Source organism: Mytilus galloprovincialis, chromosome 6 (assembly GCF_965363235.1).
Source record: "Mytilus galloprovincialis chromosome 6, xbMytGall1.hap1.1, whole genome shotgun sequence".
Classification (NCBI taxonomy): domain Eukaryota; kingdom Metazoa; phylum Mollusca; class Bivalvia; order Mytilida; family Mytilidae; genus Mytilus; species Mytilus galloprovincialis.
The window spans coordinates 84,921,347-84,948,164 of NC_134843.1; the positions used below are offsets into that span (position 1 = coordinate 84,921,347).

At 31.6% G+C, this 26,818-nt stretch overlaps 1 protein-coding gene across 3 annotated transcripts in view; it reads right to left on the reverse strand.

The window, feature by feature from the left end:
• The window catches only part of LOC143080550 (nephrin-like), an 81,508-nt gene that overhangs the window by 21,199 nt on the left and 33,491 nt on the right, over positions 1–26,818 (reverse strand). The gene's annotated exons all lie outside the window — the stretch shown is intronic.

Genomic DNA, 26,818 nt, shown 5'->3' on the forward strand with positions numbered 1-26,818 from the left:
GAGAGAGAACACTTTATGACTAGAAAAATTAAGACAATTGACTAGATACAAAATGAAAACAAAACAAAAAAATGAAATAAAATAAGATATATCAAAGGTACAATAAACAATACAATATAGTCATTGTATATATATGTCAGTAATACATAAATATGGTGGGACTAGTTAATTCTTGGACATTTGAAGGACTGCAACAGTGTTTACAACCATTTCGATTATTTTCATATCCTTGTTATCTACAAATCTGTGGTTAACATTAATATTTCTCATGTCGTGCTTGTTCATTTGATCTTTAGCATAGCCATCATAGAAACCATGGTTTTGGTAGTTTTTGTTACTGATTGTATTATTTGTTGGTACTTTGTTGTTCTTTTTGTATGAAGGCCGCTTTCCATTTAGAACAAAATGTAAGGTCTTTTTTAAATTTCCTGCCAAAACTCTTGTTCCTTCGTTAATGTTAATATGAAGATTCAACTTGACATTATATGATGTTCTGTCCAGAAAAAAGTAAGAGTGTTGTCACATCATGTAACATTTTTGTTGTCTCTTATTTTTGAGTAGAATATTTCATTAAACTGACAAATATTTCTAGCAAGCCTAGTTGTCCTACATGGTAAAAGCGATGAGATAATTATTCTTGTGCCAAGTCTTTGAAGATTGTCAATGATTTCTACATATTTATCCACTGTGGAATATACCACATCAGGTGAATGTCGTATATCATTTGTTCCTACGTGACAAATTACGAAACTGTCAGTCAGATCTTCATACTGTTGAATATATCCTTCAAGGTCTGCTAATGTGGCGGTTCTTATAGCCAAATCCTCCAACTGAAAATATGCTGTCAGCCGCTTGATATCAATGAACTTGGAAAGTAACTATGATGAAATATAACCCTTTTTTAACAGGGTTTTGTTTGAGAGTGGGAAAATCAGCGAATGACACTTTTTTTCTCCTGAATCACTGAATTCCTTGATGCTAAACTCTTTGAATTGTGATGCAAATTTGACTGGTGTTGGAATCCAGACGTTTCTGAGCATGACTAATTATTTATTGCACTCCCTTCACTGCTGACCATTGGCCTCCTAATACATCTTCTTTTACTGTTGGAAGCCTATCATATAATTTTTCAATTGTGGCGTCTTTTTCCTGCAGTTTAGCATGTTGTTCATGGAGAAGAATTTCTAGTTCAGTTTGTTTTTCAGTGAGAACTATTATCTTATTTTGTAGCTTTTCTTCCGCTGCCTGAAACACTTCTTTTGTTTTATTACTATTGCTCTCCAATTCCGTTGCTTTACTTATGAGTTGACATTTTTCTATTTCAAAGTTTTCAATTATTTTCTTCTTGTCAATATCTGATTCTTGTATTTTTTCACGTAGCATTTTAAGCTCTCTTGCATGGACTTGTTTTAGGGTTTCTATAGACTCGGGAGATGTTTCAACTTTATTCATTAATTTTAGTACAACTTTCACGATATCATTTCTTAGCCCTTGGAGATTCGTACCGAGTAACGTTTCAAAGTTTTTTTATAGTTGAATGTGCATTGAAAATTTCCAATGACATATTTATCGTGCTTTCTTCTAAGATAGATAACCTCTGCTGAATCTGAGAAAATTCTGAATGTGGTTCATTTGATACACTGTTGTTTGAGTCTGTATGTATTGATATGCCAGCTATGCTGGCACTTATGGTAGAAACATCGTTTTGGGACAAAGAACGATAACTCTTTCTAGACGACCCATCTGAAAAGTTTCGTCACTCTCGTTAAATCTCGTACGATAATTTTTTTTTAATGGCTGCCAAAATTCTCGCTTCAACGCGATCTTGAAAAAACGGGACAGATCGGAATAATTTCGATGTTAAATACGTCATGAATTTTTATTTGTTTGCAAAAACAAGAATTCAGAAATTTTGGTAACTTGTGTAGTTTATTTAAATTTTATCGTACCACGGAAATTACCGAAGTTAGGACAACAACATCTGACGCCATGTTTCGTCTGCTACAACATTCCATTATCAGTGAGGTCAAAACAAATCACCTAAATAATCACAGGTACTGCATTTAAAAGTCACAAAATCATAGTTAACGATAACATATTTAGTGTAAAAGTTCCGTCCAGTCATGGGAACACAGTAAAAAACTCTGCAAGTAATACATTTTGGATTTTTATTATAATGATGCGGCATGCGGGGTAAACTCCGGTGCACCGGTTGTGGTTGACCATGACTACTTATGTTCACCTGCCACATAATTCCCCATACCAAAGAACAGTGATAATGACGTTGATTATACTGTTGAATCTGATCACGGTAAGTCATTAAAACCACAGACTAATTCAAAACTTTATTTGCATGACTTCCTTTGGCAAACTCTCAACACATCTTTTCACTGATTATGTCACATAGATCCCTTTAAAAGATACAAACATGTACAGTCCAAGGAGATGGAAACTGTTTTGTTTTCTCTCTCTAAGTTCAATCATAAAAGGAGACTTGGAGACTTGAGTCTGAGTAGTACATTTAAGTACAAACTATATATTGTATGCTCTCATATTGTCCAAAATTGGATTTATGGGAAGATGGGAGTTAATTTCATAATATAACCTATGATAATACCATGACTTTGATAAGTATATACATGTACAGGGCATACATTACTTGGGAGATTATCATATTTGTGGGCTACATCCTTAAACATTCAAGCTGCAACAGTCACCTGTGATCACCTGTATATTTTATGCATCAGTTTAAACCTGATCAAAAACATTTTCACTCTACCAAGTACTTTTTCACTATATCACTATCAGGTTCACATTTGAACCTATTTAGCAATACACACTTATGGTTATATAATATTACAGTACCAAAACTGTACTCTGTCTCAGTAACTAAAATTGCACCTATTCAACAAAAAAACCTGGAAATCTTACAAGTTTTCTTTCACCATGTGAAGTTATCTAATTATCATCTTTTTAAAATGAGTAAATTAAATTTGTTACCAGCATCCTTTTCTTCAAAACATAAAGTTTAAGCATGGTATAATGTCATATTTATTGAAATATTTGAAGAAATAAAACAAAACATTTGTTTAATTCCAGTTTTAAGGATTTGAAATAAAATGTAATGATGTATGAAATATGGGTACTGACCTCATTACAGAATCATGGATTGTTTGGAGGTCAGTTGAAACCCATTTTTCTATGACTCTGGATGAACTCAAAATTAAATTGGTGACCGTGTTACTATATTGTAAACAAGGATAGTCTAAAAAATAAGCACAGAATAAACTTTTGTCTGGTTCATAGAAAAAGTTGGTGAAAAAAACTCACAATATAGGTGCAATTTGTGTACTCTCATGTTAGCAACTTCACAACAGAACGGCTATTGGTACTTTACGGAACGGAACGGAACGGAACAGAATTTCATTTAAGGTATCCAAAGGGGGCATTTATCAAAATTTCGAAAAATCTTTAAAACAAAACAAACTTTAAAATTTCTGTGTTTTACGGTTTTCCATATACAAATAACACAAATGTATACTTAATCTCATCTTCACAGGTGAAATGTGTAATAATGTATAACATCGGGAAATATTCTGTAGATGAATATGTCGGATTGTCCTGATAAATTATCATGAAATTAACGCATTTGCAAGTCATGCATTATGATATCTAGGCTGACCTCACGTCGTCCTTGATTAGAGACAGTGATCAAAATGAATCTGATTTAAACTTTTTAATTTATTTTTCCGTTCCGTTCCGTTCCGCAAAGTACCAATTGCTCTGAGGAATTGGTATTTAACGGAAAAAACGGAAACAGACATCTTTAATGTAATTAAAGCAGTATGATAAAAAAAAATTGTCTGACACCTCTTTTTGCATGAGTGGTATGTGTTTCAGATAGCATTTTCGACTTGATCAGTAATAAAAAATTTAACACAAAGGCAGGTTACACAAAAAGTCTTTCTCCTTCCATCGGTAATTATATTTTAAAAAAGAGGCCTTCAACAGCCCGTTCCGACGATGATTAGAGACAGTGATCAAGTTGAATCTGATGTAAACTTTTTAATTTATTTTTCCGTTCCGTTCCGTTCCGCAAAGTACCAATTGCTCTGAGGAATTGGTATTTAACGGAAAAAACGGAAACAGACATCTTTAATGTAATTAAAGCAGTATGATAAAAAAAATTGTCTGACACCTCTTTTTGCATGAGTGGTATGTGTTTTAGATAGCATTTTCGACTTGATCAATAATAAAAAATTTAACACAAAGGTAGGTTACACAAAAAGTCTTTCTCCTTCCATCGGTAATTATATTTTAAAAAAGGGGCCTTCAACAGCCCGTTCCGACGATTATTAGAGACAGTGATCCAGTTGAATCTGATTTAAACTTTTTAATTTATTTTTCCGTTCCGTTCCGTTCCGCAAAGTACCAATTGCTCTGAGGAATTGGTATTTAACGGAAAAAACGGAAACAGACATCTTTAATGTAATTAAAGCAGTATGATAAAAAAAATTGTCTGACACCTCTTTTTGCATGAGTGGTATGTGTTTTAAATAGCATTTTCGACTTGATCAATAATAAAAAATTTAACACAAAGGCAGGTTACACAAAAAGTCTTTCTCCTTCCATCGGTAATTATATTTTAAAAAAGAGGCCTTCAACAGCCCGTTCCGACGATGATTAGAGACAGTGATCAAGTTGAATCTGATGTAAACTTTTTAATTTATTTTTCCGTTCCGTTCCGTTCCGTTCCGCAAAGTACCAATTGCTCTGAGGAATTGGTATTTAACGGAAAAACGGAAACAGACATCTTTAATGTAATTAAAGCAGTATGATAAAAAAAATTGTCTGACACCTCTTTTTGCATGAGTGGTATGTGTTTTAGATAGCATTTTCGACTTGATCAATAATAAAAAATTTAACACAAAGGCAGGTTACACAAAAAGTCTTTCTCCTTCCATCGGTAATTATATTTTAAAAAAGGGGCCTTCAACAGCCCGTTCCGACGATGATTAGAGACAGTGATCCAGTTGAATCTGATTTAAACTTTTTAATTTATTTTTCCGTTCCGTTCCGTTCCGCAAAGTACCAATTGCTCTGAGGAATTGGTATTTTAACGGAAAAAACGGAAACAGACATTTTTAATGTAATTAAAGCAGTATGATAAAAAAAATTGTCTGACACCTCTTTTTGCATGAGTGGTATGTGTTTTATATAGCATTTTCGACTTGATCAATAATAAAAAATTTAACACAAAGGCAGGTTACACAAAAAGTCTTTCTCCTTCCATCGGTAATTATATTTTAAAAAAGAGGCCTTCAACAGCCCGTTCCGACGATGATTAGAGACAGTGATCAAGTTGAATCTGATTTAAACTTTTTAATTTATTTTTCCGTTCCGTTCCGTTCCGCAAAGTACCAATTGCTCTGAGGAATTGGTATTTAACGGAAAAAACGGCAACAGACATCTTTAATGTAATTAAAGCAGTATGATAAAAACAAGTCAGACTCTTCTTTTTTGAATGAGTGGTAAGTGTTTTAGATAGCATTTCGACTTGATCAATATTTAAATAAACAGCTGCGCCATGAGCGCATGATACGCCCGTCGTCTTGTGAAAAAACATAAATCTTTTTTGAATAACAGGGTTGTACAGGATGTCATGCTTAGTATATCCTGACTAATTCCTTATTCCCGCTCAATAGGAAGATTGTAGAAGATGTATTTGGAAACCCGACGCAACATTAGCCTGTTAAGTTTTAAGCAATAGAGATACAGCGCAACATGTGAAAAAAAAACTCTTTTTTTACAAAAAACTCAATAACTCGAAAATATAAAAATGAATCATCACCAAAAAGTATACAGATCTTTAGATTAATATAACAAAGAAGTGTGTAAAGTTTTAAGCAATAATCATAAATCGTTTTTGAGATATGGTGCGACATGTAAACCCCCCCTTTTTTTTTTACAAAATACTCAATAACTCAAAAATGAAATTTTGAATCATCACCAAAAAGTATACAGATATTAAGATTAATATAACTAAGAAGTATTTAAAGTTTTAAGCCATAATCAAGAATCGTTTTTGAGATACGGTGCGACATGTGAAAAAAACACACCCCTGTTTTAGTTACAAAGTGCCGTAACTCAAAAAGTTGTAATCTTATTTTCACAAAAAAAGTATACAGATCATTTTACCATCATAAGAAACAACTATGTTAAGTTTCATGAAATTTGGATAAGTCGTTCTCAAGTTACGGTGCGACATGTTTACACCGGACAGACGGATGGACGGACGGACGGACACTGGACATTTGTATACCATAATACGTCCCGTCAAAATTGACGGACGTATAAAAAATAACACAAAGACAGGTTATACAAAAGGTCTTTCTACTTCCATTGGTAATTATAAATAAAAAAGGGGCCTTCCGAAGATGATTAGAAACAGTGATCAAGTTGAATCTGATTTCCGTTCCGTTCCGCAAAATACCAATTGCTCTGAGGAATTGGTATTTAACGGAATCGAACGGAAACAGGCATCTGTAATGTAATAAAAGCAGTCTTGATAATATCAGTGCAAAGTTTTTAAAAATTGCTTCTCATCTTATCAGTTCCCTTATGTCAAATTTTTAATTCAAGCATTAAAAAATCAGTTTATCCATCATTATTCAAACTAGCTAAAGTCATACCAGTTTTTGAAAATAAATATTAAAAAATGATGTATTTAATTACAGACCAAGTGCATTTTTACAATTAGTATCTAAAATACTTGAGAGACACGTAAAAACTTATTTAATGAACTATACGGACACATATAATCTGTTGTATGTCCTGCAATCAGGTTTTCGTTCGAACCATTCCTGTCAAACTGCCATGACAACTTTGTTAGATAAATGGTTAAAAGCAATTGATGAAGGCGAATTAGTAGGAGCAGTATTTCTGGATCTTTGTAAAGCTTCTGATGTTCTTCATCATAAACTGCTCCTCCAGAAATTACAAAAATACAGATTTTCTTATTCTTCACTGCACTGGCTTACTTCATATCTAACTGATAGACAGCAGGTTGTATACATTTCAAATACTTTTTCAGGTGTATTAAAAGTAAAAACAGGTGTACCTCAAGGGTTCGTTTAAGGTCCCATATTATTCTTATTATTCATTAATTTTTTTGCCTTTGTGTAATCCAAATCATAACAGTGATCTTTTGGCTGATGATAGTACTATTTCTGTTACTGGTAAAAACAAAAGTTGTATAGCCAGACACTAAATACTGTGTTAGAAAATATTTCTCATTGGTGTGATGAAAACAAAATGTTAATCAATGTATCCAAAACAAAGAAAATGTGTTTATGTTCAAAACACAAACTTTCTGTCATGTGTAATGAACCTTTTAATATCTTCATTAATAATCAATATATTAATGAGTCAGCGTGAACAAGTCCTTGGTATTTTTGTGGACTCCACAAAAATACCAAGGACTTGTTCACGCTGACTTTCATTAATATATTGACGCAACTCTGTCTGATCATATCAAATATGTTATTAAAAACTTTAAGGTAAATTCTTCCTTTAGCTCTACTAAAAAGGATCAAGAAATATTTAAATCATAATGCAAGAATTTTATTTTATAATGCATACATTCTTCCAAATTTTGACTACTGTTGTTCAATATGGGGCAACTGTAACACATTTTTAATCGACAGTTTACTTAAATTACAAAAAAGGGAAGCTAGAATTATTTTAAATGAACACGATTTTCAAAAACCATCTGTTGAACTTTTTAAAGAATCTGGAATAATTCCAGTAAATACATGTAATAGAATATTATACCACAAGTCCTTATTAATGTATGAATAAAACAATGGATTGGTACCCCAATACTTGTCAAATCTTATTGTAACTACAAATAGCAAACAGTCATACAGTACTCGACTCTCATTTTCAGATAATTTTATTGTTCCAAAATCAAATACAGAATTATACAAACCAAGCTTTTCTTTTAGTGGTCAAAAAGGTGTGGAATTCACTATCCAAAGAAATCAAAAAATCAAAAAAATGTATCGTCATTCAAGCATACTTACAAATCATTATATATTTTAACAATAAAACTCAAAACACTATCATGTAATCCGTTTTGTTCATGTATTTGTTTATGTAATTTAATATTTATACGATTATCCATCATTGTGTATTGCTAGATTGATTTGGTTTATATCAACCGTGCAAGGGCTTTTGTCAAGGTCGTTAAAAAAACAACCCGTAGTAGTAGATTATGTTTATTCATGTTGTTAATATTGTGTCTATAGAGAGCCTTATTGAAAATTGATTTAATCCAAATGAGTTACTCTCTTTAAATAAAGATTTATTTATTTATTCTTATTTAATTATTTATTTATTTATACGAATGACCCCGATGTTAATGCAAGTTAAAGTTGACATGGATCGTAATTCCAATAAGGCCAATTATAACATAAAATGCATCCAATCTGCAAGTTATCATTATACACTTTCACGTCAAAAATCTTTAGGCGTGCTCAAACAAGTTGGAATATGTACTGTCTTAATGCAATTTTAAAAGTAAAAACACTGTATTCAGGCGTGTATTTGGAGGAGTCCTGCACTCCGTAATTAAAACAGGTTGCTATCTTTTAAAAAAAGATAAGCAATACGAGAACCTTATTGGGGGTTTGGTTTGAAAGAAAAATAAATTCATTATTTCATCTCATTTTCATAAGAAATTTGAAAACTGACATAAATTCAATATCCCGGGACATATTACCTTATTGCGAAGGCCAAAAAATCGAATGACTGACCTTTTCGTCAGTTTGAATACAATCGGACTAAACTAAGGGACGGACCAATTAACTTGCAATTGGGGGGGGGGGGGGGCATGTTTTTTTTCGTAAATAAATATGTTGATTCTGAATAGAGAAAATAAATAATTTGGCCAGCAAAGGGAGAAAAAATATTTTGACAGAGGATATTTACCATAAAAAATAATGTTAAATTTGAAAAAAATAATTTGTCGCGCCACTTCCCAAAAATAAAAAAAAATGCGCGCATACCTCCCCCTCTGCAAGTTAAATGGTCCGTCCCTAAAGATCATATAAAATGTGTCGATACGTTGCTTATAAGGATCTGAAAACGCTCAATTTTACTTTCTGTTTAAAGATCTTTTGAGGTTCTCTTAATTTGTCGGATTAATACACACTTTTAAAATTTGAAAGCTTAAATTTTTATTAGCTGATGTAAAAACTACCAGGACAGAAAGTAAAACGGAGTGTTGTCAGATCCTTGTACGCAAACTTTTTAAGAGTAGACACGGGATTTGAATTTTGATCAATTTGGTTTGAATATAAATAAAAATGTATGTGTTAATCTTCTTTGTTTATCCTACTATAAATTTCATGATTCTTCTTTTGGAAATAAATTCAATCAACGATGACAGAAGGAATGTTCATGTAATATTATACTTGCCTGACGACGACAGAAGGAAACTGGAATCGCAGAGCCAATGCAGTGTAGTCTATATAAACATAGCAGACATAATGGGTATGATTACAAATGAGACAACTTTTATCAAAAGACGAACTAATAAAGATGTATACCCCAATAAAACATCGTATGCCTAATGGCATTCAACAATGAACAAAGCACATCCAATATAGTAAGTTATAAGAGACCCCTTTACTTGCACTCACTACTAAATGTAAACCAATAAAAAGCGAGAAAAACAGCGTTTCCGGTTTCTAGAAAAAAAAGCAATGAACAAATATAACACGCATAATTAAAAGCTGTCGATTTCGGATCTTGATCTATATAATGAGGCGCTGTTCAAGTCGCCGTGAGCGCTCTATCCCGTCAAGAGCAATGGTGTAATAGTACAACTTGTTTAGTTAAATTAAAATTCTGTTTAATATTAGATCGCCCATGTTAAGAGTTGTGTACATATATTTGAGGTGTTCAGAAACAGCAAAGATAATTGTTATCATTATAGAGAAGACTTTTTCACTATACAAATTTCTATTTAGTTGAGCACTCTTAAATAATTGTTAAAAGTTTGGCAAAAACAGATCCTCTCCTAAGAAACATTTTAACAAGAGAAACGTTTTAAATAGCTCTGATTTCTTATGTTAGCATGCTACAATAAATATAGATTACATGGATGCTTGCTGGGCGGAACGGAAAAATAAATTAAAAAGTTTACATCAAATTCAACTGGATCACTGTCTCTAATCATCGTCGGAACGGGCTGTTGAAGGCCTCTTTTTTAAAATATAATTACCGATGGAAGGAGAAAGACTTTTTGTGTAACCTGCCTTTGTGTTAAATTTTTTATTATTGATCAAGTCGAAAATGCTATCTAAAACACATACCACTCATGCAAAAAGAGGTGTCAGACAATTTTTTTTATCATACTGCTTTAATTACATTAAAGATGTCTGTTTCCGTTTTTTCCGTTAAATACCAATTCCTCAGAGCAATTGGTACTTTGCGGAACGGAACGGAACGGAAAAATAAATTAAAAAGTTTAAATCAGCTTCAACTGGATCACTGTTTCTAATCAAGGACGACGTGAGGTCAGTCTAGATATCATAATGCATGACTTGCAAATGCGTTAATTTCATGATAATTTATCAGGACAATCCGACATATTCATCTACAGAATATTTCCCGATGTTATACATTATTACACATTTCACCTGTGAAGATGAGATTAAATATACATTTGTGTTATTTGTATATGGAAAACCGTAAAACACAGAAATTTTAAAGTTTGTTTTGTTTTAAAGATTTTTCGAAATTTTGATAAATGCCCCCTTTGGATACCTTAAATGAAATTCTGTTCCGTTCCGTTCCGTTCCGTTCCGTTCCGTAAAGTACCAATAGCCCAACAGAACTACAAATTTATTTTCATGACCAAAACAAACAAAAAAGTACAAACCTAAAGGCAATAAAATGCTTTGCCATACACAGCCTGATATGACCGCAGATGTATATTGAGCATATAAATAACACAATTTTTTTTGTCAGTTGAAATCAAACATATTTTAATTTTGGATCCTTTAAACTTCAATATAGACTAATTTGAAAACAGGTAGCAGGAAGACCCACATATTTCTATTCAGCAGAAGTCTCTAACTACATATCTCCTTAATTTCATATGATAGTAAGTCCTACAAAAATATTGAAAATGTGTACATTTAATTTTTTTCTAGCTTCTCTCATGTGAAAGCAGTACCTTTTTGGTCACTATTAATGTGTTGCGTCTAAATAAGAATTGTAACACTTTATAGTGACTGAACAGGTTAAACAAATACTTCTCAAGAAATCAAAAAAAGAAGACAACTTGAAACAGCACAGCCATGCCAGTATATGTATGTATAAAACTCAGATCTGACAGAATAGCATGGACAATATGTTAGTTTTATGTCCATGTGAATTTATTGTGAGGAAAGTTATCAATAATTCTGCAGATAATGCAATTTATTCAAGGGTTTTGTACATTGCTGTTAAAATTTTCACACAATCAGAAGAAGATCCTTTTCTCGCTCTGGTGCATGTCAATTGTGAATATATACTTACGGTTACCAAATATATTTTCTTTATCATGATACCCACATCAACATTATCAAGAAGTACATGTACATCATAGGAAAAATGCACAGACTACAGATAAAATGTTTAAAACACCCTATTTTGAGTGCATCTCATGCCAAATCTGTACTAGATGAGTATAATTGATGTAAATAAGGTAATTTTTGGAAGAAAAACCCAAAATAAAAAAAATAAAAATACCCCCAATAAAGTACTATAACCCCAAAATCAATTCTTATCTTCCTTTTGAGTTTTGTGTATGAACCTCCTGGTAAAATTTCATGGAAATCCATTTACTTAACTCAAGTTATTGTCTGAAACCAAATGTTTTTTTTTAACATGCTTGTATTTCCCATTTCCATTCTCAATTTTTTTTTGCTGTCATATAAGAACTTGAAAAGTAAGCTACATTATGTACATGTAACAAAAAAATATATATGCAAGAAATGACGTAAAACCGACTCTGAATTTAATAGTACATGATATTGATGTAGAACTCACAAACTGAAGAGGATCAGAAATACAAATGTTTTTTTTATTCGAGTCAGATTTTTTTTTACCGAAGCCCTTCAGAGTTATCATTTAAAATTATTTATTCAAAATTTAACACTAGTATTAAGGTGTATCATAACAAATTGACAAAGACAGTCTTATTATCACCTAAAAAATACTGTGTACAGACTGACATGTGTGGTTTGGGAAGTTTTTATGTTTTTAGATATATAAAAGTTAAATTTATTTTGCATCTCTGAAAGATAAAATAGTTTTTGGCAAAGATCTGGATTCAAAATATTTTTTTGTCCTATGCTTTTTTATTCATCAATTTGGGAATTAGAATATTTTTTTCAAGAAAAATAGCATTTTCCATCTGAACTTATAATTTTATTTTAGACATAAACAAAACGTTATTCTAGCCTAGGACATTGTTCTGAACATGCATGAAATATTTGCCACTGAACGTTAAACAACCAACAACCAATCAATATCTAGGACATTATAAAGCTGGCATTTAAGGTAGCGCCTTCCTCATATTAGTGATATTTTCATTCTTTGGCTGCAGTAATGTGATTGGAACATTTTTCGGTGGAGTTTTAAGTTCGATCTGATCTTCTTGTTGTAAAATTTCTGAATTTGTAGATAAGTTGTCTAAATTTGTAGAAAGGATTTCTGAATTTTTAGATTGGATTTCATTGATTTCATTGACAGGTGCACTTTTTCGAATGGTATGGTGATTTGTGGAAAACTCAATATCATCTTCTCCGTTTTCAAATCGGAGACGTTTTGGAGTGGTCATTTCATAACTGGAAGACAAGTTTTGAACTATTTGTAATGTTTTTCCAATTTGTTTGAGCACCACTGTTTGAAGAATTTCCCTTGAATCATTATTTTACCTGTGGTCAGGTACACGATAACTTTGTACATTAATTTAGCCCCTTCATAATCCCCAACACTTTCGGAAGACTGTACTTCAATCTCCGTTTGTTCTGTTATACCTTGTGTAGTGGAGTCATGCCATTCTACTTTTAGAATAGTGTTATTAAAATTTGCTGTTACAAAATGATAGAAATTATTATAAATTAAGGAATGTATCTCCCTCATGCAAAGCTCTGGTTCCTTTCACGGATTTGGCTATACTTTTTTGGACCTTTTGGATAATAGCTCTTCACCTTTTATATAAGCTTTGGATTTCAAATATTTTGGCCACGAGCATCACTGAAGAGACATGTATTGTCGAAATGCGCATCTGGTGCAAGAAAATTGATACCGTTAATTTTATTACTATCACTGAGTCGATGCCTCTGCTGGTGGACTATTAGTCCCCGAGGGTATCACCAGCCCAGTAGCCAGTACTTCGGTACTGGCATGAAAATACGGATTTTTGTGTTATTAAAATTTGCTGTTACAAAATGATAGAAATTATTATAAATTAAGGAATGTATCTCCCTCATGCAAAGCTCTGGTTCCTTTCACGGATTTGGCTATACTTTTTGGACCTTTTGGATAATAGCTCTTCACCTTTTATATAAGCTTTGGATTTCAAATATTTTGGCCACGAGCATCACTGAAGAGACATGTATTGTCGAAATGCGCATCTGGTGCAAGAAAATTGATACCGTTAATTTTATTACTGAGGGGTAATTCTTGTTACCTATGATAATCAATTGTCCTAATGCGTGGAGCCAGAAATGCATTCTTTCACGAGATGTTATAAATATTGTGCAATATGCGGCTTTCCTTCATAATGTAAGGTTTATTTTTTCGAATGGTATAAGCATTTTATTAGTTGTCTTTTGCGCCTTCTTATAAGGTGCTGATGGTAAGGTATGTATTAGTTTTCAATTCAGATAATTGGTACCGGTTTTCATAATTCACCGCCATTTTCTTTGTTTACAAATTAATATATATAAATAGCTTCTTATCTACTGATTAATCCCATCAGTAATGTCGGAATTTAGTGATATCTAAAATTATATTACATGAAGTTTGTTTCTGATGATTATCCCTTGTAATGTTTGCTTAATAAAGCATTATCATATGTAAAGTTTCTGCTTGCAAAAATAACGTGTAGCCGAAGTTTTCATCGGAAGTCCAAAATTATTTTTTTTTTAAATGTATGTGGCCGAGCGAAAGTTGTCATGAAGGCTTCAAATCGTAAGTATTTGATAATTGGTGGTGAAAATATTTCAAATCAAGTGGTTTTGAAACAAATAGCAATGATGAACGGATCGAAGGACATTGGTTGCCAATAATGGGATATTTTATTTTATTTTACTTGGTAAAGAAGAAGCATTCTTTTTTAGTGATGTTAATAAGGTAAGTTGTAGGTAAGGAAAGTGCTGGTCTTACGAACTGAAGATCAATAATATTGCCTAAGATATGATGAAAAATAATATTACGAAATCCAAATGCAGGAAATAGAAATAGAAAAAATATCGTTTTGCACAAAAATGCCAAATAAAATAAGAAATATAGCCTTTTTTCAGTTTAATTAATCTTGTTCTGTAAGTTTCAAAGACCGTCTTTTAACCATTACCTTTGAAATTGCCAAATATTATTTTGTTTTCAACCTTGAAATTCTATTTCCAAGAATATTCACTATTTCTGACCTATACAACTGTACAATCAAGTCAGTATAGGTCAACAATCCGGTCAATGCAATGGATGTTTTTAATATATATGAATTTAAATTTGAAGGAATTGCTACAACTCAGTATCAATTTTTCGGATTTTAGTCCAAAGGAACCCAACAACATGTGGTTGATAGACACTTTTTCACTATAAATGATAAATGGCTAATGATTTATGTGATGACATTGACATATGTCTATTAAAGAACCCCACCGTATAATAGGTTGCTAAGCACTTTTCACATAGCCTTGGTTCTTTTCTTTTGATCATTGGACCAAATAATGGAAAACCGTCCTTAACATTTTTCCAATTTGGTGTATGCTTATTTTTATTACAATTCTAATGTGCTGCTGTTCGAGTCATTTTGGAACAAAATGAAAATAATATTGTTTTTGTTAAAGTTTGATTCAAATGGCTTTGCTAAACAAAATGAAGTAAAATCGATAAAAATGAATAAGAAACATAATTCTTTCAACACAATTCTATATTCATATAAACATACAAACATAGTATCATTGCAACAAATCAATATCATACTGCTAGAAATATTTTAAAAGAAAACCTATTAAATGAAAAATATTCATTTCATAAACAATAATACTCAGTAAGACGAAGAATTGCTGGAATCCCTGTACTCCTTTATTGGTATAAAAGCAAAGATTCACAACAACATCATATGCTGTATGAATTGAATTAAAAATATGTTATATCTATCCAAGCAACCTTTGTCATGCAATTATCTTCTGCTCTATGTCAAACAACTTACATGTGTTTATTATTTTATTAAAGTTCTCAAATTTGAATAATTTATGGTTGTCTATATTACCATTTTATATATTTTGCCTATGTATTACATTACATTATTCCTAAAAATAATTGAAATATAGTAAATAAAATGAGTATAATTATTATGTTCCTTTGCAAATAAAGAAATTCATTATGAAAAAAAAAGAATTATTTTGTATCAGAAATATAAAATTTAACTTTATCTTTATCAGAATTTTGATTTTGGTCTACGATGTTATTCTCGTACATTTTTGGTTTAAATACTCCAAATTTGTCAGATCTGCCAAAATTCCAAGATTGGGATATTTTCAGGCAATTACAATTGTGGTGATCTGTCATTTTATTTTTAGAATCCTTAAGTACATATACTATACAGTGATACTATATACACTTGATTAATGATTGACAAACATTTGAAATGGCTGTGCTGTAAAATAAAATCAGGGGAAGATAGAACTACCTCTGTGAAGAGAGGCTTAAACATCCGAAGTCGTAGTTTTCGTTTGTCCCAGGTATAAAAACCAACACAAAAGTGCTTAGGTAATCAAATATTTTTTTATTGATTCACTTCAATTCATTGGTAAAAATTAGAGCTTGACATATTGTATTGATTATATCTTTCTATTGTTTAAGACTATCTATTGCCTTCTAGGTTGCCTTTTGTTTTGTTTTGATTTGTTGTCATTAGATTGCACGCCCCCTTAAGAACATGTGTTTGTCCTAAACTGTTTTCTGGTTTGAAATAAAAACGAATTTGCAGCTATTTTAAATCAACAGAATGATTTTCATGTTATAAAGACTGTCATAAAACTGTTTGGCTTATTTTATTGATCTTTGACCTTATTTCCTGCTTAGCAGATTTCATTTGAGGATTTATTTAGTATGTTTTTGTTGGACGTATCCTTTTCCATCATAAAAGAAAATATAACTTGATGACACAAAGAAACAAAAAAGACAGGGCCAAAGATGGTCTGAAAGTATTAACAAAAAAATATCAGACTTTGAAAAAATATAGTATGTATCGTTATATGTTCAAAACTAGAATAAAAGTTATAGGTCACCACGCTTGTTTTCAAGCTACAGAGGGTGGCAAAATTACACATATCTTATGGATTATCCAGGGAAAAAGCATCATAATGTGAATAGAAGGAAAACTAAATTGTAGAATTTTGTATTAACATATGAGACGATGGCTTTCGTACAATGCTTTCAGAACATTTAGAAGATAAAATTGTGTCACCGTATGTTTTTTTCTGCTAAAACATAAGATGGAAAATGTTTCTCTAGATTCCTTCTCAATTGTATTATATTAAAGATGGAGGAAGACGTCCATATCATCTTAACTGCCATAGGAAACGTCTATGCCGACGGTTACCTACTGTTATCCAAAAACGAGTACGTACTACTAACCGTGATCTTTACAATAGTATTTCGTCTAGTCGCACAATTCATGGCTGGCATTGTGTGCATAAGCAATGATCAGATATGGCAACTAATTTATTCACACACCATTCTTAGGACTTGGTGCTAATATTGTATCGTAGAATTGCAGAATTAAAGAACTCAAAGCTTACGACTCCTATTGTCGCTCAAATATTCATCCCTGATTTAACTCGTAAGCAAAATACGGAGGTAATGTTAGGCGAAAAAGAAGCCTATTGACTAGAACACAAGCGCATATATCAAGTATATAATTCACAGCTACGATAACGTTGGATACCAACTATAAGTAAGAATTTTCAAATACGGTTCAGCGATTTTACCAATAAAATAAGTTGAAAAAGCTATTTTTCTTGTTAGTCATTTGGTTTATTGTGTAATTGTATTCTTTTAACGACGCATTTAAACAAGCTAGAAAGAAAAAAGGATATTCATGTTTACATGTAAAATCCACTTTTCATACACAGATATTGTTTGATAGCATACATCTCAATTATGCCATTAACAATAATTATCAAAATGTCATATTTTCCATAAGAGAAAATAAAGTCATGTATCCCCATTATGAATCGCAATAATGCTACGTAGGAACAATATCAGAACTTTCCATTAATATTTTCTTCTAGAGTTATTGAGATGTGCACCCATTATAGGGAAATAGAATTCATCTTCCACCTCTATATTACATAGGGGCACCATCTATTTTATAAAGCTGTCTTATTATATCTACCACATGCAATTTCTAACGTGCTGTTACTTATTCTTATATATTTTAGCGTAGTTTTTAATATCTTTTTTTATCTACATTTGATAAAAGTATTCGTTTTTTAAGAAAAAAGTACATTGTTTTAGTCCTAACATGAGAACAATTCAAGTTGGAGAATAAAATTTTCATTCTTGAAGTAAATCGATTAGGTAACTGATGGTTATATGTATAAACATTGTATAGTAAAGACTCCTTTGAGTTTAAGATATGCAGCCAATATCATCAAGAAGACTTTAGAACCTGAACACAAAAGGGAAACATTCCAAATACAGCTACATTTACTGCCTCTGAATTAACTCCAAGTAGAAATTTTGCAAATTTGATTTAAATGTTACTGATTCCATTGACAAATATTATGACGCAAGTGTTTTGTTGTTCTTTACGATATTTAGTGATTATATCTCACTACAATAAAGCGCAATTGGACTAACACAAGAATTAAAATGTTTCATATGGGAAAATATATCTGTCTCAATATGACGACGTTACAAACTGTCTATAGGACAGATCACTTAATACATAATTAAGGCAGATTCACAGTATACCGCACTTGGATTGTACAATAGCAGTTGACAATGGGTCTAGTTCTTTGCCTAAATCTTCAAATTTTGAGGCAGATTTGCAATTTATGTGACAGACTGCTGATATGTATTAAGAAAAATAGGTGATTTTTTGCATTATCCAAAATCTTTAAAACCAAACCAAGTATTTACGTTTATAGAATCAATTTTTCAACTAAGCCAGTTTAGGGGAGGTAATTCTTATAGTAAAATTTTTATACTGGAATAATTGTGAAATATTCATTTTTTAATTGTAGCAAGAAAACAAGTTCGGTGACCCCATTTGTAATTTTTATTTTCTTAGAGCATATCATAAAACCCATCTTCTCATATTTTATTTCAAAATTCTATCTCATAGATATCTTTTTATTCACAAAAACATGTTTTTTTTCAATGAACAATATATAAAAATTGGGCAATTTTGCATTACCTGTAGCTTGAAAAATAGCACGGTGACCCATATTTTTATTACAGTTTTGAAAAAAGCATTGAACAATCTTCAGTTTGTTAAAGTATAAAAATCAATTCTATTTGAGAAAATATATACCGATGATCCACCTTGATAACTATTATCTTCGACCGGTACTGTACGTACCAACGTAAAACTGCAACGTTACATTTTCGTAAATTTTCAAAGTCTTCACATCGGAAAAAATATGCAAAACTCATTATGAATTCGTGTCTACCACCACATGTCGGTAACGCTACGTCTGTGTATATAAAATTATATTGAAGAATAAATTTAGAGTCATGTTTAGTACGGTATCAAGATTCATTGGTGTCGATCAATTCAGAACTATCTAAGGTTCCTATATCCCTTTGAATTTTGCACTTTAAATTGTTGCGTTTGTTGAACAATGGACAAAAAAACAGAGATTAATAATTTTAGAAATGTTTATAAAAATCATGTCAGTGTCATGTAATACCTAAAGGGACTAACAGTCGGCCAGCAGAGGTATATACCTGATTTCTGATTTACAACAAAACAAAAAACGAAAATAACAAATTTGACACACATCAACGAAGGAATCCTACTGAATGCCAGAATCCTGACTTAAAACAGATACATATCGGATATTGCGGGGTTAAATTGATTATAGTCCCCCTTCTAACCTTGGAAAGTGGCGTAACAGAAGAATACAACTCCTCGTTAAAAAAAAACTGTATCCTTTGACGTCTATCCACAAATAAATCTAGAAAAGGACTTCCATTCATTCAACAGTTCTAAGCTTGCGTTGTACAAAGTAATGTTGTTGTTTGTAATTATGCGTATTTCAATTCTTTTTAAGGGTCATCTTAATCTTAGTTACCTGTTATTCAGATTTAATATGAACCGACTTTGACATATTTTAGAAAGAACATAATAAGACGCATTTTTATTCGGAATAAGCATGCATTAAAGTAGATTATAAAACTATTTTTGTATTAAAGCCCAAAGTTCTATTTTCATAAAACAAAATCGAAGTTGCCAGGTCTACAGGGTCACAATATAAAGCCGCAGGCCTGAGCCCTCATAACAAACAAACACCAATCTGAATACCATATGAAAACTATATGATACGATACCAACTTTTACGTATATTTTCCTCATAAAATTTCACTTCTTACAATCGTTTTTGAGAGAATAGAGCTAATATCATAAATATTGTTTTTCTGAAAGTAATTCACCAATCGGGTTATAATATGGATATGAACTTTGATTTTAAACTATTCAGAGATACTACTGTGCATGCGAAGTTCTAAAAAATAGTAAAATATGAGAAACGTTTTTTATTTTTATCAAAGTTTAAGAATATCAACATTCCAAATTTTCGAAATTGTTGAAATTTTGAAAATTCCACCAAATAATTTAGTAGTTTAGATATTCAACTAAATTTTGAAAGTAATAAACTTAACGCGTTTGGGTTACCTGTAAAGTGTAATGTAAGAAACAGAATAAAACGAAACACACAAAAAAAAACAAAAACAAAAGAAGACTCAACAAAACAAAACAAAACAAAACAAAGCAGACAAACAAACAAACAAAAAACTAAACTTAACTTGGTGCACTTTGGGCTGCTGTCTCTTTGACACATTCCCATTTCCATTCTCAATCATATTTTGACGTAACGAAATGAAACAAAACAAAACGAAATATGACGAAACGAAACGAAAATAAAACAAGAGGCAAACAGGATGAAAAAGGAGAAGAATTGTTTTAAAAAATAGATTATATCTTAAAAACGTCGACTTAACTTTAAAAAAGATACAATTTGATTATGATCATTCCTAAGAAGGAATCAAAAGAAAAAATGTTTTGAAGAATTTAAATTGCAAAAAAAAAAGAAGAAAGAAGAAACTGTTTTTCTTTAAACAAATCGGACATCACATGAGATATAACTTCTAAAACTTTTGAGGTATTAAATCTATCAAAAAACAATATTTCCGAACCTATTTTAAGCTGCATTAAACAGATTAATTTTACTCACAATAAAAACTATCTTACAGAAACTAAGCGTTTCAGATGATTTATTCAGACAAAAGGTATTTTTGGTCGGGTTGTTTACTGCCAATTAAAATTGTGTTTGTTCTACACTTGCTTTATAAAGTTATACTGTTCATATAGGAGAACAGTTAAAACTGACCAACTCGCAATAATCGATATAATGTGCTAAAATTCAGTAGTTTGTAAAAAAAATACTGAATCAATAAAAATGGTTCATTACACGTGTATTCCCTAAAATTTGAAGTCAGATTTTTCATTTTGCTTTTCGGCTTCTTACTTCCTCATGTCGACAGATAGAATCATTGAACGCACATTTTGAACGTTTTTCGTTAATCTTTTATCTAATGCATGACGATCATATATTGCCTTTTATTAGTAACTTTAAGTCCGCGTATTGGTATGGTAGGTGAAAAACCGAATCAGAAGTGTCGCAATGAATGTTGTGCTCGCCTTGAATGTGGGTGGTTGTGGATTGGATTGCAGTCGGATCAAATCATTTTATTCATCTGCTGTATACTAGGCTGCGCATCCGCTATACACGCTGCCTTTAAGAGTTAGACCAAATATTAGTAGCTTGGAGTCAAGATACTTTTAAGAGGTAGACCATTTATATCCAACTCAGCGTGAATTCTTGTGAAAGATAAATACATAAGCATATCTCATAAACACTTTTTCCAGCCTGAATATTAATGTAATAGTTGCAGCGGTACATTAAGTGCCCTTCTATCCATATGTTGCTGTAGTCTTTTTTAGTAATGCGTGGCATCAGTTGTAATTACTAAAGTAGTACATGGGCAACACCATGTTAATTATCATGACGGTTCAGTTGTTATGTAGTTTTGATAATGAAATACTGTTCTGTGTTATCATGAGTTTGTGTATGCGATGTTTTCTTTCTTTTGGAAAGACTTACAGATGCTACGCCTATCCGACGTAATACATTTTGAAAAAGAAAAACACATTGCTTAACAAAATTTGATTGATATAATGTTTAAAAGTTCACATCACCTATACACATATTAGTAAGTGACCAATTGCAAACTATTTTGGTTGCTTTTTGTAATATAATCTTATTTTTCGTTTATTGTTTTGACGTACTTTAAGCCGTTGGTTGTCTCCTCTTATCATGTTATGTAACACGGTAGGTAAATTGTATGGCTGCGATCGTATTTTTTCAAGCGATATTAAATGCAATCAGATCGATTCACTTCTATTTCGCAAGTATCATGGTTTTATTTATGACTGCTCATCTTATTTTGAATACCTTACACATTTTAAACACAAACTACAAATATTTTCTTTGAATTTCATTTTACATAAGACTTTCTTGGCATTTTAAACGGGTTTTTTTTTTCATTATAACTGTTATTTAGTGAAGAATAATATTATATATTCCCATAAAGTCACAAGCCATTGTTCAACTACTAAATTGTCTATTCTTCTTACCAGCACATTTGGTACAATTAAAAACCTGATAATAAATTGTTCAAATAAGGCCTTCGAAAATAGTGGAATAAATTACTTTTGGAGTGTCAAGAACTCGTTGGAAGTATTTGATAAATTGCATGCTTATATTGGTGATTTTGAATCTGTTCATAGTTTTGATTTTTCTACCCTGTATACCACATTGCCTCACATTCTCATTAAGAAAAAATTCACACACCTAATTAAATGGGCATTCAAAAAATCAGAATGTGAATATATATGTTCAAACTCTTTTAGGTCATTTTTTAGTAGCAATAAACAAAAACACTATGTTAATTGGACATGCTTTGATACTATATATGCCCTTGAATTTTTACTAGATAACATTTTTGTTCGCTTTGGGGATTCCGTATATCGTCAGATTATCGGAATTCCAATGGGGAATAACTGTGCACCACTTATTGCGGACCTGTTTTTGTATTGTTATGAGTTACAATTTATGACTAAAATAAGCAAAGACCCATCGAAACAACATCTTATAAACAAATTTAATAATACTTTTAGATATTTGGATGATATTTTGGCTCTCAATAATGACGACTTCAGTATGTATATTAAGGAAATGTATCCTGTTGAACTTACTTTAAATAAAGCTAATACTAACAATGACCACTGCCCTTTTCTCGATCTTGATATCTATATCACTAATGGAAAGCTGAATACTAAAATTTATGATAAAATGGATGATTTTTCATTTCCTATCGTTAATTATCCGCTTTTAGATGGTGACGTTCCCTTGTCACCATCTTACGGTGTTAATATATCTCAACTTGTACGATTCGCTCGTGTATGTAACAATGTTTTAGATTTTAACGAGAGAAATTTATGTATTACTGAAAAATTATTACACCAGGGTTTTCGATATCACAAACTAGTCAAAACATTTACTAAATTTTATCATCGGTATAAAGACATCATTCGTAAATATAGCTCAACATGCAGACTTCTAATACGTTCAGGTATTTCACATCCAATTTTTTATGGAAATATTCTTTATAAAGCACAAAGGTGTCAGGATTCACCTCAGAAACTTACAAAACCTTTGAATAGACTTATTAAGAAGGGATATAATTACAATACTGTTGTCAAGTCATTAAAGATTGCATATTTTGGTGTTAATATTGAGTCACTGATAAGGTCTTTGCATCGGAACTAAACACATTTATTCTAAAAACAGTTGTTGGCATGACACGGGTTATGTTCTTCTCATATATGTTATGATGGTATGATACTAAACCCCTAACGGGAAGGATTGTGCCTGATGTTTCAGTCAGTTTAATTGAAGTCTGGAGCTGGCATGTCAGTTAACTGCTAGTAGTCTGTTGTTATTTATGTATTATTGTCATTTTGTTTATTTTCTTTGGTTACATCTTCTGACATCAGACTCGGACTTCTCTTGAACTGAATTTTAATGTGCGTATTGTTATGCGTTTACTTTTCTACATTGGTTAGAGGTATAGGGATAGGGTTGAGATCTCACAAACATGTTTAACCCCGCCGCATTTTTGCGCCTGTCCCAAGTCAGGAGCCTCTGGCCTTTGTTAGTCTTGTATTATTTTAATTTTAGTTTCTTGTGTACAATTTGGAAATTAGTATGGCGTTCATTATCACTGGACTAGTATATATTTGTTTAGGGGCCAGCTGAAGGACGCCTCCGGGTGCGGGAATTTCTCGATACATTGAAGACCTGTTGGTGACCCTCTGCTGTTGTTTTTTATTTGGTCGGGTTGTTGTCTCTTTGACACATTTCACATTTCCATTCTCAATTTTATCATCATAGATACCAGGATTGAAATTTCATATTTACGCCAAACGCGCGTTTCGTCTACAAAAGACTCATCAATGACGCTCGAATAAAAAAAATGTTAAAATGCCAAATAAAGTACGAAGTTGAAGAGCATTGGGGACCAAAAATTCCTAAAAGTTTTGCCTAATACAGCTATGGTAATTTATTCCTGAGGTAGAAAAGGGTTTGAGTTAAGGTAACATCTAGCTCCAAACTCCAATTAAGGGTTATTGCTCATGTTCTTCAACTTAGCATCCTCTATGCATATGCTTTAAATTTAAAGTTATCAGTATTTGTTTAGTTAAGTTCTCACCTTTCATTGTTTAACATCACTTACAATTTTTGAAAACACTGTTTTATAATCTTTTTTTCCGATTCTTAGTATTAAAGAATATTATTGAATTTGCGTGTATTTACGATATGAAAATCAGTATAAAAATTGGTGTTGATTAGTTTCTAAATACTTATTTATTTATAGTAAAAATAGGCAAATGACAGTGATGAATAGTTATGTTCAATGCAAAAAACAATGTTGAGACAGAAATAACGTGTGAAGAAAAATAATAACATCGACAAATTATTAAAAGAACTTAATAATTAAATGAGAAAAACTGTCACGACGGCCATCTATAGTTGTTAATTTCTGTTTCATTTGGTCTCTTGTGTTGAGTTTTCTCTTGACAATCATACCACATCTTCTTTTGTTTTTACGAAAGTGTCACATGTCCCTGGCTTTTATGGTCGTAAACATCTGACAAGTTGACGTTTGCTAAATGTATCATATTTTCATAAAGCTACAATATTCGAATAAAGAGTTGTTTCAGATCTGGATTCTGGCTGGTGTCCGTTCAAAGTGTTTTAAAATTCAATTTTGATAGTAAACTGTATACCTGTAGCAACTAATCAAATTCATTAACATACCTTATCATCAATGATATTTTAACTGACAGCGCTCTTTTACGTTTTAATTTGCAAAAGGACAGTCTATTTGCAGAAGTGTGTGTTAAGGATGTTGCCGTTATAATTATGCTTATGGATTTATAATCACATATCAGTGTCCCCAAACGGATATACGTAGGAACAAAGTGACTGTATGATAATGGAACAAATAAAATAGTTTAAAATTTATAGCATTTATGTGTGATATAGTTAAGTATTTTAAGGTATTGGTTAATGTTGTGAGATTGATATTGGGCGTGCTTTAAAAAAGATGTATATACAAAATCAAATATTTACGCGTTACTTTTACTTCCTTAGATATGATCATAATATACAGCTTTACTGAAATTCTCGATTTATTCGTGTATATTTACCGTTTTTTAGATTTACTTTATTTAAGCACATCTGCTAGTTCGGGTAAATCATTCTCTATTACGATATCGATTAGATATTTGCGAAAACTACGTTTTAACCTATTATAACACTTAGAATTACGATAACAGTTGACGAAAAACAAAGGGTCATCTCAGAATCAAAATAAAAACAACAAAAATAGAGATACCGAGTTAGGACAAATGTAAGACAAATGGGTGGGGTGTGTAAATATAACTGTTCAACAGATTTGAAACGGTGTATTGGATGTGTCACCAAAATATCCACATAAATTGGGTTTTATTTAATTTTCCGATGGCGTGTTTAAGCTTTATCTTATAGTGTGTAATAAATCTATTTGATTTTTTTAGACTTCCTCTACGTACTCAAACAATATGTTGTCTTGCATAATGTTGATACTCTTTTTTGTTTAGTTACAAAATTGTGTCTTACCTTATTTTATTATAGAAAAATCAGCAAAAATTCGTGCACAGGAGACTCTACAAACGGTGCACTTGAAAATCAGGGAATAAGCGATAAGCGATAAGCAAGTAAAACAATATAAATGTAATTATTAAGCCCGCAGTAGTGCAATGCTTTTGAAATATCAATGTCCTTCGTTTTCAGGTTTACATTTTGAATCCTAAACTGCTCCTTAACCAACTTGAATAGTTTACGATTTTTTTTAATAATTTCATCTAGAATGATATACCTTTGCACCTTTTATCCCTTTTAATCAATGGAATAATTCTACGGATAAACTTTGTGTGACCGTCATAAGTGCACTCTAAAGTACAATTGTACTGGTCTCGGATCAATAGTTAAGTCTGTATATGCTTCGACCATACCAGACTCAATCATGTTTATGCAGAGAAATAATTATCGACACCGTGAGAAAACCAGCCTATACTCAAATGATTCCCTAGATCTAAATAAAAATTACACAAACACAAACCAATCAGAACCTGATAATGATTTTTACAAGCGTTGCTGAAGAAGGGGGCAGGTCAAGTTACCGCTCGCTTCTGTCAGTCCGTCCATCCGTTTGAAAGACTTTGCGTAAAATCTTTCCTCAAAGTTTTCCTTGCCTCTATAGAAAGGGATGTATTTATATTGGTCTGCAGATTAATAATTGGTGAGTGCAAGCTATTTGAACATCTGCTGTGCAGCCACTTCCTGTTGCCGAAAGTTTGTTTACAAATTTCATTACACAGGGAAAATTTTCGTCAAAGTTCGACGTAGGTCTAGACCAGGTATTGGTTTTGTTTTATTTCAGAAGATAGATAGTAAAATTCCAAATATTTGAGTACACCTATTTTACATTTCAACAGTTTAAATAACATATTCGAAACTGATGTCGATTGATAACAATGTTGTCATTTTTTTGTAAATTTTTGATTTTTTTTATACCAAAAACGTGGACAAACGTGTTTGCCCAATTCAGAAAAGTTAAAAGACAGTAAAAATAT